Below are 17478 nucleotides of genomic sequence, written 5' to 3'. Positions count from 1 at the left end.
CTCCCGTCATCTGGAGGTTTTTAGGTTGAGGTGGAATGCGTGACTATTGGATGGAAGGAAAGCTGTGCAATGGCAAGAGGTAAGGGAAGGGAACAACCGACATGCCCCATACCCACTGTGTCCCAGGGCGGTCTTGAAGAAACAGGTGCTAATCCTAACTGTCTGGCCAAGAAGGGGTGAGGTGGTGGATATGAGATGCCTCTTAATAAGAAGCTTGCAGAGGGAGGTGTGCAAACCTGCTCACACCACGGTGTCCAATACTGAATGAACAGCTGGGAGGAGAAATGGGATCCAAGAGTCTAGGATCATCATCCAGCTATTTCCTAGGAATAAAGATTCATCCCAGCCAGGGAGATGAAGCCAAGCCTCAAAAGCACCACTGAGAAACATTTGCAGGCAAGCTGGATGAAGTTGGGCTGAAAAAGGTGCCCTGAGACAAATGAAAGCAATTTACTCGCACAAAAGATTTGGAGAGCAGGGGAACTTGGATGTCAAATGCCACCTGCCTTCCAAAAACCTTCCAGTTCACTCTGCAAGCTGGCCCCCTCCCTCTGGCGAACTCACAGGCTCGTTCCAGATTGCTTTCACCAAGAGGAAAGTTGGAGTTGCGGGTGGAGCAACTTGGCCCAGTTTGATTACTTAAGAGCAAGCTTGGCAGAAGCAAGTCCTGGTGGCTCAGCCCGGGCTAGATGCAGCCGGTTCTTGGATTTCATTAACTTTGAGAGTAACGAGGAAAGATGGTATCTTTGTGAATTGTCCACTTCTTACCAGTCCTCCTATTCTTTTCAGATGTGGCCAATGACTTCTCTCCTATCACCATGACAACCCTCTGGGAGGTCTGTCCATCTCAGTTTTACCTTTAGTCCACAACCCAATGTGCTGTCCTTATTGGTGCAGAGTTAGGGTTGGGATTGTGGTCCCAAGGTATCAATTTTATTAGCGTTCCAATTAGAATTATGTGAGGCCTGCCTGCCTTCAAGATCAAGCACAAACTGCCAATTAGGAATCCTAACTACATCTCAACTGTCACCAAAACAGCCTATCTGGGTATACGGATGAATGGATGGATGGTCACTCAGTCACATTTCTGTTCCCATTCATGGTTTTATTTCAATCCATGCAGAGTATTTCTAGGTGTACTGGCTGTTTTGGTGTGTCAACTTGACACAAGCTAAGGACATCAGAGAGGAAGGAGCCTTGGTTGGGGAAATGTTATAAGGCATTTTCTTAATTAGTGATCAATGGTGAGTGATGCTTTCCCTGGGCTGGTGGTCCTGAGTTCTGAAAGAAAGCAGGATGAGCAAGTCAGGGGAAACAAGCAAGTAAGTAGTATCCCCTCATGGCCTCTGCATCAGCTCTTGCCTCCAGATCCCTGCCTTGCTTGAGTTCCTGTCCTGACTTCCTTCAGTGAGTATAAACCAAATAAACCCTTTCCTCCCCAACTTGCTTTTTTGGTAATGTTGTTTTGTCATAGCAATGGAAACCCTGACTAAGACACTTGGACTTGACACATGAACATTCCTTCAATTCCCTCATTTTTACTTTCTCTCCAAAATGTTCTTCTCTCTTTGATTTGTACTAACTACCATCCACTCTTTTATGGACACATCCTTACTAAAGGCCACTACATATAAGAGTATTCTAGAAGAGAGGTGAACAAAGCAAAGATGCAGAAGGCACCTCCTACAGAGGACAAGGGAAGAAGAAAAATAACATTAAAAAGGTGACAGGGCTCGGTTTGTGAAGATCTTGCTTTGAAAGCATGAGGACCTCAGTTTGACCCCCAGAACCCGTGTAAGAGAAGCCATGCATAGTGTTGCCCCCTTGTAATTCCAGCACTGGGAGGCAAGACAGGTGGTCCCTGGGGCTCAGCAGCCAGCCAGCCTAGCCCATTTGTTGAGTTCCAGATGAGCAATAAACAGTCTCAGGAAAAAAAAAATGTTTGATGGAGCCTAAGCAACAATATCCAAGCTTGTCTTCTGGCATCCACACATACACACGTGTCCCTATAGGGAGGGGCAATCCCTAAGTATGTTGCAGAAAAAGTCAAAAAGTAGGGGCTAAAAAGATGGAATTCTCCCAGCACCCACATGACAGCTAACAACAGTCTCTAACTTCAAGATCTGACACCCTCACACAGACATATGTGCAAGCAAAACACCAGTATACATAAAATAAAAATAATTTTTTTAAGGTGAAAAGGGTTGTGACAGAACATTGATGACAGGGTGGGATTTCATCTGTGGTGGGTGACTGTGCAATGTAAAAACTGGGCAAGTGAACACATGCCTCCCTCACAAGAAATACATCAGTGGCTTCAGGGAATGGAGACAGAACATCTCTTGGGGACTGTGGCAGAGAAAAAACTAAATCAGGAAGAGCTTGGAAAGCATGAGGACCCCACCCCTTGGGACCCACATGCTTGCTGGTCTTCCAATTTATAATTCATAGAGATGTCATGTCCACTATTAAAACCAATTCTCAATTAGTTAATTTATGTGGATGGTGAACAACGCTACGATGATGATTCAAACATGGTCAAGGCACTAGATAAATGGCCCACAACACTCTGGGACCTCTGAGATGTTTCTTTCAGCAGAAGTTTCTTGCAGCTACACACAAGGACCTGAGTTTGAGTCCCTGGAGTAATATGGTGCAAGGACTGAACCAACTCCCAAACTCCTGCAAATTGTCCTCTTATCACCACATATGTGTCATAATAAACACACATACACACACACTCGCTCACATGCATGCACACATATTACTATTAAAAATGTTTCATGACACAATGTGAACAGTTGGTTAAAATTTGCCCTGTATTTGATGGCAAATGGGACTGGAATATAGTTCGGTGGTAAAGCACCTGCCTGACATGCAAGAGACTTCCTATACTATCCTCAGAACTGAAATATGAATACCTTCCTCACCCCTAAACAGAAGGAGTCCACCATGCGCATCTTCACACATGGACAATGAGTCTGAGCCTCAGTAAGCTGAGACGTACAAATTTAAATAAATGATTTAAAATTTTTGTTGACTAGGAAAAATGATAAATGAAAGGACACCCCTGATGAGCTCTGGATGGGAACAGATAGCTCGGGTGCTGGAGAGTGGCCACTGGCCCAAACTCTAAAGAGATTATAGGCAAGTCAACAGGTATGAAGATGGGCACACACCCTGTTCTTCTACCCTGACTCCTACATGAATAACCTGCAGAAACTCTGTGTGTGTGTGCCTTCCAAACTGATGGACAAATACTTTTTCCATTGAGAAACGTAGAGCTGGGATGGACTCAGTGGTGAGTGCTAGCCTAGCATGCTCAGGCTCTCCCATCCCCAGCACTAAATCCAAGACAAGGGAAGGAGGGAAGAAACCCCACTTCCCAAGGCAGATGAAAACACCTCTTCCCTTCTCTGTATGGTCTAGTGTTTCAGCCTGTGCAGTACAGAAAACATGGGCTAGGCGTGTATAATTCATGGTATCTGGTAACAGGTAATGAAAAGCCACTTCTGGTGCCAAGTCCAGCATCAGTGGTGGGGATTTAACAAGGCTGTCGCTGGCCCCACTGCTCCCACTCATGTTACATTAAACTTCAGGCTCTGGGTCATAGGCAGCCCTGGGGAGCTGTCACATTAATAATGGAGTTGGGGGAGGGGGCTGCGATGGCGTGCCTTTCACCAGCTCCTACCTACAGCACACTCAGGACCTCTCAAATGTTCCCCCGAATCTGCAAGGATCCGAGGACTCTGTCCAGGATACTGGAACTTCCTTTTTTGTTTGTTTGTTTTTGTTTTTGTTTTTGAAACAGGGTTTCTCTGTATTGCTTGGGAGGCTGTCCTGGAACTAGCTCTGTAGATCAGGCTGGCCTCAAACTCACCGAGATCCGCCTGCCTCCCGAGTGCTGGGAATAAAGGAGTTCGCCACCAATGCTATACTGGAACTTCTTAACCCCTCAGGGCTCTGGGCTTGGCCAGATGTTTTATAAAAAGCAACTGGAGTAAACATTTGCTGTTTGGAATTTAGGAGATTTTGTTGTAAGTATGTGTGTGGGCGTTTGCACAAGCTCACGTGCACAAAGGTGCATTGTTTGCAGGTCCTTGTGCACACGTGTGATCCATGTATGTGTGGAGGCCAGAGGACATCTTCACTGCGGTTCCTCTGAGACAGGAGTTACCACAGGCCCGGGACTCACCTATTAGGATGGGCTGACTGGCCAGGAGCGCAAGGATCTGCCTCCCAGTGCTGAAATTATACGTGTACTGCATCACCATGCCTGTCCTAGGGTTTGAACCCAGGCCCTCCTGCTTACCAACTTTACCAACTCTCCAGACAGTTTTATTTGTTTTATGAGGCAAGGTCTCTTATTGCCCAGGCTGGTTCAGAGCTCATTAGGTAGCTAAGACTAGTCTTGAATTCCTGATGCCCAATTGCTGGTTTTGCAGACATGGCTACAACACTCTGCCTTGATTCATCCTTTGAAATACCCACTGAGTCACCTCTTTCCTCCTCACCCTCTCCCACAACCCTGAGTCACAACTCCCATCATGCCCCCAGCTGTGACTGAAGAAATGGGTTATACCACAGATGGTGGGAGACTCCCTGCCTGGCAAAGCACACTCTGTTGTTTGTTATCAGGTAAACACACACACATACACACACACACACACACACACACACACACACACACACACACGCAAGCACGCACGCACGCACACTGATGCCATGGCCGTGGGGAGCTCCTGAAGGCTGCTTACCAACATACATATACCACACACACACACACACACACACACAGAGAGAGAGAGAGAGAGAGAGAGAGAGAGAGGAGAGAGAGAGAGAGAGAGAGAGATCCTGATGTAACAGTCTTGGGGAGCCCCTGGAGGCTGCTTACCAATACACATGCATCACACACAATTATCCCACCCACAGTTCAGCCCTCAGCCAGGACAGGATGTTCTCAAAGACATTTTACCTTTGGCTCTTCTATGCTGGGAACATCTACCCTACCTCAGCTCTTGCTTAGTGTTCCTTTCTCTTGCCTTGATGAAATCAAAGCGTCTTGGGAGGGCACCACTTTCTCACAGTGCCTGTCCCACCCAGGAAAGGAAGCAGGATGCTCCTGGCTCCTTGTGGCCATCACCAGACAAAGGCATGTGTCAAGAAAGAGAGGGAGGGAGGGAGGAAGGCTGAGGCAGGAGGATCATGAGTTTGAGGCCAGTCTTCGTGGTACGGTGCATTCAGGCCAATCTGGGCTACACAGAGAAACCACCTCTAAGATATGGTTAAGGGGTACAGTGCTAACCTGGCGTGTACAAAGTGTTTGTACACACAAAAATAAATAAAGGTACTTAGAGAATTGGAGCCCTCCAGCACAGCTGGTGGCATCTTAAACTGTGACAGACAGTCTGGAAAACTGGCTGTTCCTGAAAATGCTAAATATAGAGTGCACCACCTGACTCAGCAGTTTCCCTGGAAGCTTTGAACAAGAATTGAAAACACATCTACAAAAAAAATCTGTACACACATATTCACACCAGCAATAATCACAATCACCAAGCCCCCACCTAAATATCCTTCAAGTGACGAATGGGCAAGTAAAATGTGGTGAGCTACACAGTAAAGTAATATTTTGCAATTAAAAAGAATGAATATTGTTATGTGCTAGAACATGTGTGGAAACAATGTCAAACTGTGAGGCTAACTTAGTGGATATAGTTTCTTTGGAGGGGCGATGAACATGTTCTGTAATTAAACAGGGGTGGTGGTTATGCAGTTTTATAAATAAACTAAAAATCATGACAGTATATATATGTGTCTAAAAGTACTGGGATTAAATTGCAGCACTGCTGTTGTTAATAAACAGAGTGCACTCAAATTTATCACATAGCTTTTTGTAGGAAAAAGAAATTTAAAGCAGGCTGTGATAGCGCAGCAACAACACATGTGACATGAACCAGCCTGGAAGTCGCTGTTCGCATCGTTCAGGCTCCAGCCTTCCTACACTCACATGAAAAATGGCCCTTAGAACCCCAGAGGCCGCTCACTGCGAAGCCCAGGCTCCCCCCTCCCCCTCCCCCACCTGCTGTCTGAGACAAGCGCCTCCTTAATCACTTCAAAGTCTCAAGTGTGTGACTTAATTAAACTCCCATTCCCGGAGTGTATAAATAATGGAAAACGGCATTTATGTGCAGTGCTGTTTACTCTGTAGCCTATTACTAAGAAACACACTGAATTATTAAAGCGGGTAATTGGTTCTGCTCGGCCCCTCTTCCCTGATGCCTCCTGTCACCCCTCTTATCAGAGCTCCCCTAACAGACAAGCAGAATTAACTCAGGCAAGGCAGATGCTGTGATAGGGCCAGGGGAAGAGGCAGGCAAGGTCACACTTCTCTAACACACAGCCCAGGACTGCCAGCAAGGAGCCTTACCTGGGGGGAAATTGCATAAGTGCCCTGTGGAAGGTAAAGTCTAGGAAGCTGACTGCGCTCACCATAGGCAAGGAGGCTCTAGAAGTGTCTCTCTTCAGTGCTTTGCTGAACCCATTTGGCTGAGTGTGAGAGAAGGATGTGAAGGAGCCTGGGTGGCAGATAAAGAAATGGAGGCCACTTAAATACAGCCCCTGGGAAGGCGATCAGCTGACGTGGGACTCTATAGGACTCTATCCAGATCGCATGTGGGCAGTCACCAACACATGTTCTTGAAAATCCATACATTTTATTTGTGTATGCGTGCTCGAGTGTGTGTGTGTGTGTGTGTATGTGTGTGCGTGCACACACACATGTGCGTGTGTGCAGGCGCTCGTGATCACTTTTTTGTTCTTTGAGATAGGGTCTCTCATTGCAATATGGAGCTCACCAATTCAGCTAGGCTGACCCACAAATGAGCCCCAGGGATCTACCAGTCTCTCCCTCCCTAAGTGCTGGGATTTCAAGCATGTGTTTTCCACATGGCTGCTGGGGATGGAACTCTTGTCTTCTTCCTTACATAGCTAGGACTTTAGTGACAGAGCTGTCCCCTCAGCCCTAATCCACATGCTTTAGAAACACGAATGAACACAAAACACTTCCCCACTGAAGCTGTGATGAGACCTTTCACTTGGAAGGCAGACATGACATTGAGAACTTTACTTATACTTAAATCACTTTTAATGACCTGTGGTTTGGAGTCAAATCAAGTACCATTAATCTTTCAAGACAGCCAAGCTGACGGCTTGTCTTGGAGTCAGGGTATAATATGAGTAATGTCAAAAGCATGCCAAAAAGCTGCCATGGGGGGCTTAATAAAATTATTTGATAAAGGCATTAATTATGAACCGTACATTTTAAATTTGGGTCATGGTATCTGAAACATGGCTGAATTCCTAAACAAAGTCTACGGCTAATACAGTGTAGGTGTCTGATGTCTGATGTGAGTAGCCATGTCCATGTGGGGATGTGTGTGCATTTGCTTTCTGACATGTCTGTACATGTATACAAATGCTGCCTGATTAGCGAGTTGCCACAGCAACGAACCAGACCCTGGGAGCACACTGAAGAGGCCAGGTTCCCTTTCCCACTTTGGTGGTTTGACTCAATAGAAATTGTTCTCTCATGCTGCCAAGAGAAATAATCAAGGCATGTGTAGGGCCAAGCCTCTTCCAAAGGGTAAGGAGAGGACCCCTCCCTGGGCTCTCTCTAGCTTCTGTGTCCCAGCAATGCTCAGAGTTCCTGAAGGTATGGCTACGCCCCTCCAACTGTCACAGTACCTGTGATTCCCCCCAAATAGCCCTTTGGTTTTAACTCTCTTCCTTCCCTCGATTCCTTTTCTTCTCTTTTTAAATTTTATTTTAATTAATTTATTTATTGCCTTTTGAGATAGACTGGCTATGTAGCCCAGGCTGTCTCCAAATCCATAATCCTGCTGTGTCAGCTTCCTGAGTGTTGGGATTACAGGCATGTAGCAGTGCACCTAGCCTACGCATGTCACATGTCCTTTCTTCTCAGAAGCAACCAACCCTCAGACTTAGGCTTCCCCAAGTCTAACTTCTTGAGACCCTTAGCTAGCAGCATCTGTAAAGGCCTTTCTACGTGATGAGCTCACATTCCACAGCAGGTCCAGATGGCAGAGGCCATGCTTCTGACCATTGTGCTAAACATGCCACACAAGTGAGTTAGTCCCTGAAACTTAGCAGATTCACAAGGTTACCTAAGCAGTCAGAACTGCTGAGAAGCAGATTCTCCTGTCAAGCTGCCTGCAAGCTGTGCAGTGAATTCCAGGGTTCTACCTTTTGAGGGTTGTCACAACGCTAAAGTGGGGTTTTGGTAACACAATTGTCTTTGAATCCCTAGTGATCCAAAGTGGGCTTCAGTGATACCCTTACTTTGTTCTGTCATCTCTTCCCTATTCATTCACATCTCAGTATCACGTAACAGTAAAACTCATATTTATTATAGAAAGCTTTGAAAACACAGACAAGCACAAAGGGAATACTCATAATTTGTTTCATAACCACTGTTAGACCTATATACACCAAGCAGCGGTGGCGCTCACCTTTAATCCCAGCACTTGGAGGCACAGGCAGGTAGACCTCTGTGAGTTTGAGGCCAGCCTGGTCTACAGAGAGTGAGTTCTTGGACAGCAAAGGCTTCACAAAGAAATCCTATCTTGAAAACCAACAACAAAAAAGAACTATATACAACATATATGAGGGTGTGATTATACACACATTTTACAACAATTTTTAAGCATTTATCGTGTGTGAGTGTGTGTGTGTGCGCGCGCGTGTGCATGTGTACGCATGTGCATGTAGGTACATGTATGTCATAGCCCACACATGGAGGTCAGAGGAAAAAGCCACCTTTATCCACTCAGCTCTCACTGGTCTTACAATTTTTTTTTTAAGCTGGAAAGAGACAGTTTTTATAACTAATTAAAAGGAGAAAAAGAGACTGTATCAAAGAGATCTTTTCCAAAAGGATTCTCAATAGCAATAAAGGGTTCAGAGTGTGGAATGTGTTCCCAAGAATAGCATGTGGTTAGCAGTTTTGCTCTTTGAGGCCCATAGACACAGCTCAGTTCCTAGGTCTACCATTTGGCTGTACTATCTAGGGCAAAAGCTTTCACCGTCTTTACCCTGGGGCTTCTTATCTGTAAAATGAACACCTTGGTGATACTGGATGTCTGCTGGCCTTTGTCTTTCTCAGGAGTTTCAGGTAAGAACACCTCAATTATACTTTAGGGGAACTGCTCTTCAGTTCTCAGTCCCTGAGGTTTGGCCCAAAGCTCCTTAGCCTCACAGCTGCGGGCACAGGTCCTAGGTGTGGCCATCAGAGAGTGCAGACGCCTGTGACCCAAGGGCACAAGCCCAGATCTGCTGGCAACGGTTCCACGGGAGAAAGCGCCTGAGAATGTCATTCACACAAAGCTTAAGGACATAGGGCAAGATGGTCCTGGCCATACCAATAACTGGGCCTTTGTCTCCTTTGCAGTCTCAGGCTTTCAGTGAGTTGTTTTATGTTTGTGGTAAAGTGATACTGTGGGTGGCCTGGAAACCTACTGCTTGCTAGGGAAGATGGTCTGGCCGATCCAGTGCCAGGAGTGACCTGTCAGGTGACAGTGGAGATTAAATGAAGTGGCCCTACATTTAACATGCTTCTCACCTGTCATAGCTAGCTTCAGATGTCAACCCTGGGGAGAGGGAATCTCAACTAAGGAATCAGTTGATTGATGCACGGCCATGACTGTGGAGGGCGCTTTCTTCATTAATGACTGATGTGGGCAGACCCACTCCCTGCCCACTGTGGTCGGACCAACCCTGGGCATGTGGCCTTGGGTTGTATAAGATAGCCAAGCTGGGTGGTGGTGGCACAGGCCTTTAATCTCAGGAGGCAGAGGCAGGCAGATCTCTGTGAGTTTGAGGACAGCCTGGTCTACAGAGCAAGTTCCAGGACAGCTAGGATTATTAACACAGAGAAACCCTGTCTCGAGAAACCAGAGAAGGGGGGGAGAGTGAAAGGGGGAAGGAGAGGAGGAGGGAGAGCAGGCCAAACAAACTACAAAGCACATGCCAGTCATCAGTATTTCTCCTTGGCCTCTGGTCAGTTCCTCCTTCCAGGTTCCTGCCTTGGCTTCCCTTGATGATGGGCTGTGACCTGTAAACTAAATAAACGCTTTCCTCCCTTGGTTTGGCCAGTGTTTTATCATGCAGGAGAAAGCTAACTAGAATAGTAGCATTCAGGACTGGGAGGTAGAGGGATAGAGAGAGGGAGAGCAAGAGCGAGAGGGAGAGCATTTCTCTCCCTCTACCTCTCTCTCTCCCTGTCTGCCTCCCCCCCTCTCTGTAGTACTGAGATTACAAGCATGTTCCAGAATGTGCATAAAGTACTGTGCATAAAGTAACTCAGTACTGTGCATAAAGTAACAATGAAGTAGTCATTATCATCATAATTAAATATTATCTTTATGGGACATCCTTGTATTTCTCTAAATGTGTTGTGTCCACGCCCAAACCAGGTTGGGAAGCAGTTAAGCAAAAATCATACAAGCTCTTATTTGTTGCAAACCAAATTAAAGTGTGGGCACACTTTGTAAAATTCTCAGACAATGACCTGGGTTTTTGTTAGCCCATTCTCTCTGTCGATTAAAAAAAAAAAATCAATTACTTGAATGTGTATGACTTTGGGGTCACTAGTCTGATGATGTTAAGACCTTGGAAATTCCAGGAAAATGAGAGGAAGAAAATAGAACATAAAGGCTTGTGTTCCACTATAGCCATGGACTCTGAGGAGATATGTCAGGGAGAAAAAAATCCTTCATGTGCTCCAGAGCAAACCACTTAAGTCTCAGAGAGTATGTGGTCCACACCCTACTTTCTTAAGACTAAAACAACTGGTTTGATGTCCTTGAAGAGACATCAAAGCTCTAGTTGGCCATGACACCAGATCTGAAACTCTATGGGAGCCAGTATAAAGGGTTCTGTTTCCTCCACTCTAACCATTAGTCAGGGGACAGGGTCATATGTCCATTCACATACACGGAAGCCAAGTCCCGGTGTTCTCAAGTCTGAACTCTTTCCCCTCCAAAAGACACTGCTTGGATGTGGAACGTGCCTCTGAGTCCTCACTAACACTCAGTTGTGTTACATGCACTCTGCTGGCGCTTCCTGTCCTATGCTGGCACTTCCTGTCCTATGCTGACACTTCCTGCCCTATGCTGGCACTTCCTGTCCTATGCTGGCGCTTCTTGCCCTATGCTGATGCTTCCTGTCCTATGCTGGCACTTCCTGTCCTATGCTGACACTTCCTGTCCTATGCTGGCACTTCCTGTCCTATACTGACACTTCCTGCCCTATGCTGGCACTTCCTGTCCTATGCTGGCACTTCCTGCCCTATGCTGGCTCTTCCTGCCCTATGCTGGCACTTCCTGTCCTATGCTGACACTTCCTGCCCTATGCTGGCGCTTCCTGCCCTATGCTGGCACTTCCTGTCCTATGCTGGCACTTCCTGTCCTATGCTGACACTTCCTGTCCTATGCTGGCGCTTCCTGCCCTATGCTGACACTTCCTGTCCTATGCTGGCACTTCCTGCCCTATGCTGGCTCTTCCTGTCCTATGCTGACACTTCCTCCCTATGCTGACACTTCCTGCTCTATGCTGGCACTTCCTGTCCTATGCTGACACTTCCTGCCCTATGCTGGCTCTTCCTGTCCTATGCTGACACTTCCTGTCCTATGCTGACACTTCCTGCCCTATGCTGACACTTCCTGCCTTATGCTGGCACTTCCTGTCCTATGCTGGCTCTTCCTGTCCTATGCTGGCACTTCCTGCCCTATGCTGGCTCTTCCTGTCCTATGCTGACACTTCCTCCCTATGCTGACACTTCCTGCCCTATGCTGACACTTCCTGCCCTATGCTGGTACCTCACTTGGATCATCTCATCTCACCAGTGAGCTTGTGAGAAAGTCAAGGCTTCCTGAAGACTGATGTACTCAAAATCACACAGGAGGCATCTGGGTCCAGTTCTGGTTTAGCTCCCAAATAACAAGTGGTGGGCAATGGCAGTACCCAAGGACAACAAAATACTCTGAGGAGTTAAAAGCTGTGAGTTAGCCCTGTACCAGATGATTTACATCCATCCTTATTTGACTTCTCTGGACCTCAGTTTCTGAATCCACAGATTCGGAAGTCATATTTTTGATTTTGCACTCTTTATGACTTACAGAAAATGTAACACTCTAAAGAAAAGAGGTTTAACATGACAGGAGCTAGGATCACCATGAACAAACATCTGTGTATAGCTGTAATGGAGTTTCTAGGTCAGTTGAAGGGCAAAAACCTACCCTACATGCAGTGGCAGCATTCCACTGTCTGGAGTCCTGGCCTGAATTAAAATGAGAAAGTGAGCCGAGCACCATCACTGAGATCTCTGCTTCCTGACTGCGGCTGCTATGTGACCATCTGTCTCTGGCTCCTGCTGCAGTGACTTTCCTGTCATGATGGACTACACTCCCAAACTGTAAGCCAAACAAAACACTTCTTTCCTCAAGTTGCTTGTGTCAGGCAGTTTGTTGCAACAATGAGAAAGGTAACTAATACAGTTAGTCACTTACTCTTTATCTTTCTCTACTGCCCCAAATGAAGCTTTCATCCTACAGCTCACTTCTTCAGGAGCAGCTGGGGCTATTCCTCTGGTTATATCTAGAAGGTGGAATCTTCTGTCTGATGTTATAAGTTGATCCTTTTGGGCAAATAACTGTGGCTAGAGAAATAAATGGACTGGTGTGCTTGGACCTGGAGACACAAAGCTTACACGTCAGAAAGAATGGGTTGTCATCTGGACTTAAACCATCTGTCCCTTGGGGCTGTGGTTCATACAATAACTGGGGAGGTTCTGTGGAACCGGTAGTCAGATGCTGTGGTAGTTTGAATGAAAATGGCCCTAGACTCATAGGGATGGGCACTCTTGGGAAGTGAGGCCTTGCTGAAGTAGATATGGCATTGTTGGAGGAAGTGTGTCACGGTGAAGCAGGCTTTGAGGTTTCAGAAACTCAAGCCAAGCCCATTCTCTTCCTGCTGCCTGCACATCCAGACGTAGAACTCTCAGCTTCTTCTCCAGCACATGTTTGCCTATATGCTTCTTGCCATGATGATGATGGACTAAATCTCTGACTTGTAAGCCAGCCCTAATTAAATGCCTTCCTTTATCAGAGTTGCTGTGGTCATGGTGTCTCTTCACAGAAGTAGAAACCCTAAGACAGATGCCAAGCACAACATCTATCATACATGCTCCCAGAGGGGGTGTGAGAGTCTCAAGGGATGATACTCACTTAGTTTACAACAGTTGGCTGACCTGAACTGTATCTGGCCCTCCATGCCTTCCTACTCCCTCCATCCAAATTCCAGGCATTTAAGTCAAGCAAAGTGAATGGAATGGAAGAGAAATCAAAGCACACCTCTCCTGTATATGGGAGGGGAAGGAGGCAAGGATGATTCACTTAAGTTAGAGCTGGAGACATCAGAGGAAATCCATGTTTAGCTTAATGTAGACATTGGTGATCATATACGAAAAGATTTAAGAGGTGTGCAAATATGCAGGTAACTACATACACACACACATACATTTTGTGCTGTCAGCTTTGAAAGCCTATAAGAAATAACATCCTAGGAGTTGCAAGCTTGCCTAGTGTCCAGCTCTTAGTTACAAGCACTATTCCTGCCCCCTCCCCTGACACACACAAGTTACCAGGGTTCCTTGAAGAAAAGATTGGCATAATGACTGTACAGGATGAGCCTGGAGCATTTTATTGTGCCAGAGAGTAAAGACATACCCAACCCCCAACAAAATACAGATAAAACCAGGCTTGTCTGTTGTGGGACAGTGCTTGCCCATTATGTATGAGATCTTAGGATTGAGGTCACCCAACACAAAGTCAAGCCAAAAAATTCATTCAGGGGGCATGTGGTCAAGGACCAGATGAGCTCCTAGTGGCCAAAATAGGAACAGTTTTAGCAACAGAACAGCCATACTGAGGCACAACCCAAAGAAAGCATAGAGATTCTTGTGTCCAGGCTCATAGAAACAAAGGAGGAAATGACAAGTAAGGGCTCAAAGAGACACCAGTCTCTCTGCAGGAGGACCTCAAGTAAGCCAATTCAACACTCAGCCTTCAAGGATCAGAGCAAATCCCCACACCTCAATTGTGGGTTGTGTTTCTTTCCTGTATACATAAAGGGAAGGGAGACAGGACAGGGCTACTACCCAGAGCAAAAACCTGGCAAGTGCCACCCACCTCAGCCAGGTGACCAGGCCCAAATTAGTAATTGTGAATCTTTTTTGTTGTTGTTCTGTTTTTGTAGCCTTGGCTGGCCTAGAACTGTCCACATAGGAAAAATTGCCCTTAAACACATAGATATCTGCCTGCCTCTGCCTCCTCAGTGCCGGGAATAAAGGTGTGCACCACCACACCCAGCCTGTTATCACTCTTGTAGACAGCACACATGAGAAATGCCATGGTGGAGATGGTTTTCCTTCTAGAGCCCTATAACTTAGGACTATCGTGAGTACAATATCTCAAACATTCTGATAAGGAGACCTTCCCAAATCACCCACCAGTGTTCTTCCCAACTGGCCAGCTCCCTAAACACCTATGGCAAAACCCAACAAAAGCAAGGTCCCCAAACCTGTCAGAAACAGGCAGTCTAAGAAACTACTGTAGTGTCCAGTCGGAAAAGATGACAACATACAACAAAGTCTGCTGAATGGGATCCTAGAATGGAGACTCTAAATGAACATTAATAATAGTGCCTCAATATGATTTCATCAACACGGTTGAACCCTAGCAGTGGCAGATCTTACAAGTCACAGTAGCTGGGTGCCAATTGCAACAAAATGAACCCTGCCTCTGCTTTCTAGTCCATTCCACATTCACTCAGTGTCCACCATGAGGTCATCTCTGCCTTAGCTGTCAGGGATAACTGATTAATGACACAGGCAGTAGACCTGAGATGGAAGAGAGTAAATCAACAAGCTCACACAGCTTTGAATGCAACAAAAACAAACTACTGACCAGGATGAGCTAGGGATCTAGAGGGGTGGGAAGTGACCGGATCTGCACAGCTTGGAAGGCTTCTTTGAGAATAAGACATTGGAACATAGGCCCAAAAGAAGTGAGGCCCTTTGCTATACAAGGATGCGGACAGGAATGGCAGCCCATGACTGAAGCGGAGATAGAAAGAGATGAGGGCAGGAGATGAAACTGGGCTGAGATGAGAATAAAATTTAAAGTTTTTTTAATATGGGGACATGCACATGTGTGTGTGGGGGTCAGAGGACAACTTCAGGGGGTATCTATCTTGCTGAGGCAGGGTCTCTCTTGTTTCTGATGGTGTGCTGCATACTCCATTTAAACTAGTCCTCAAGCTTCTGAGAAATTCTGTCTCCACCTCTTCTCACCCCAGGAGAGCTGGAAATGCATTTTATGTGGATCCTCGAGATCTAACTTAGGTCAACAGCCTCACAAGAAACATGCTTTTACAGGTGTCCCAGTCTCTCCCACCCAAGAATTTTATTCTTAGTGTGATGGGACACACATTCTGGACAGCTTAAAACCAGCTTTGATCTAACTTGTTCAAGGCTATTTCAACAGCTGTATGGAAATGAACTATAGGGGGCGCTAGAGTAGAGCCACTCAAACCAGAGTAGGCTTCTGCTGTGGTCCAAACCAGATGGCAGGATCCAGGGAGGAGGTAGAGATGGTGGGAAGTATGTTTTGTGGCAGAGCTAATAGGACTAATTTGAGTGAGAGAGTGGGTGTGTGTCAGACAACAAAACTGAGCTCTAGGGTCCATGAGTTCAATTCCTGGGACCTGCATGGTGGGAGGAAAGACCAGAATCTGGAAAAATTTCCTTGAACTACCTACCACATGTACTCTAGACCACATGCACGTGAACCACACACATACACACACAAAGGCATAATACACACATGATTAAAAATGAGCTTCGAAGAGAATCAAGACTCACAACTACATAATATGATAGACGTTGCTCAGGTTCTTGAGATCAGGATTGTCCTCTAAGGCCACCATCTGATTCTGAGAGGGCAATAGATAGATTCTGCTACATGACATCATCCCTGTTTATTGAGACCTTTGTTCAGGCATGAACCCTCTGTTGAGACTCATCTCAGAGATCAAAGGGAACCGCAGGAAACTGGTGAGGAGCAAGGATGTGTTTCCTCCCCCTGGGGTGGCTGGGGAGTTGGCCAAGTGCAGCCAGCAGCATCTCCATTGTCTCCTCTCCCTTCAAACCCTAGGAGGGGGGGAGAACCCATCCTCCACCGCACAGCAAATGCCTGGCGGTCTATGTGACAGAAACATTTGCCGAACAACTGTGGAGCATATTGACAGAGGCATATCACGGGACCAGGATGGAGCTGAAGTCTTTCAGAAACCACATTTTGGGGACTGGCAAGAAGATCCCATGGGCAAAGGGTTTGCTACTGAACCTAACAGCTTGAGTTCAACCTCAGAACTGGCATGGTAGAAAGACAGAACCAACTTCTACAAGTTGTCCTCTGACCCCTCCACATGTGCACTGTGTGATAGACAAGCTCATACACACACACACACACACACACACACACACACACAAAACAAATACATGTAACATTTTTTTTTCTGAAAGAAGCCATATCTTAAGAGAAAACAGGCTACCCCAGAAGAGAAAGAATAACGAGTTCAAGGAGGTGTCTGAGTCTGAGCGATCAGTGAGACAGTGTAGGGAATGTGGAGCTGATCTTGCAAGTGACAGCGTGTGGCAGTGATGTTTGCAGTCATGGGATCATCATGTTAGAGCTGGAAAAGATCTCAGGAAATTTTGGATCAATCTGCTCATTTTTTATAGATGAAGAGAAGAAGATGAACATGATTTGGGACTAAAACCCAATCTGCTGAATTTCACAGGCCATGCTCATCTTCTTTTCCCTTTTTAATACTTTGTGTGTGTTTGTGTGTGTGTGTGCGCACGTGTGTGTACTACAATACATATGCTACATCACATTGTGGTGGTTGAAGGGCAACCTTAGGAGTGTCCTGGCCTTTCCCTGTGTTTGAGACAGGTGTTTATGCTGGACTAGTTGGCCCTCAAGTTTCTGGGGGATTCTTTCTCAGCCTTCTACCCTAACACTGGAGAGCTGGGGTTGGAGATGTCCCTGCATCCAGCTGGACCTCAGTCCTGGGGATCCAAACTCAGGTGCTTACACTCACAGGCCAAGAACTTCACTTAGTGTCAAGGACCTACTCAGTGAGCCATCCCTTCAGTCCTATTCTTTTTCATATCGCTTCCTTTTTCATGTGTAGACTCAAAGAGTTTTCTGAAGCAAAATGGAAATATAGTCTTCTCAAGTTTGAAATCTATCCCCAAGTAAAACTCTTATTTTAGAATTTAACTTCATTAAAAAAAAAAAATCTCTTAGCAAACTTCTTATCACTCACTGAAGA

General features: G+C 46.1%; 1 protein-coding gene across 1 annotated transcript in view; it reads right to left on the bottom strand.

Moving 5' to 3' along the window:
• Window positions 1-17478, bottom strand: part of Gxylt2 (glucoside xylosyltransferase 2) — a 76004-nt gene that overhangs the window by 54825 nt on the left and 3701 nt on the right. The window lies entirely within an intron of this gene.

The sequence above is a fragment of the Phodopus roborovskii genome, unplaced genomic scaffold (genome assembly GCF_943737965.1).
Source record: "Phodopus roborovskii unplaced genomic scaffold, PHOROB, whole genome shotgun sequence".
Taxonomy (NCBI): Eukaryota; Metazoa; Chordata; class Mammalia; order Rodentia; family Cricetidae; genus Phodopus; species Phodopus roborovskii.
The sequence above is the reverse complement of the archived record's forward strand: the minus strand, read 5'-3'. Positions and strand labels throughout refer to the sequence as shown.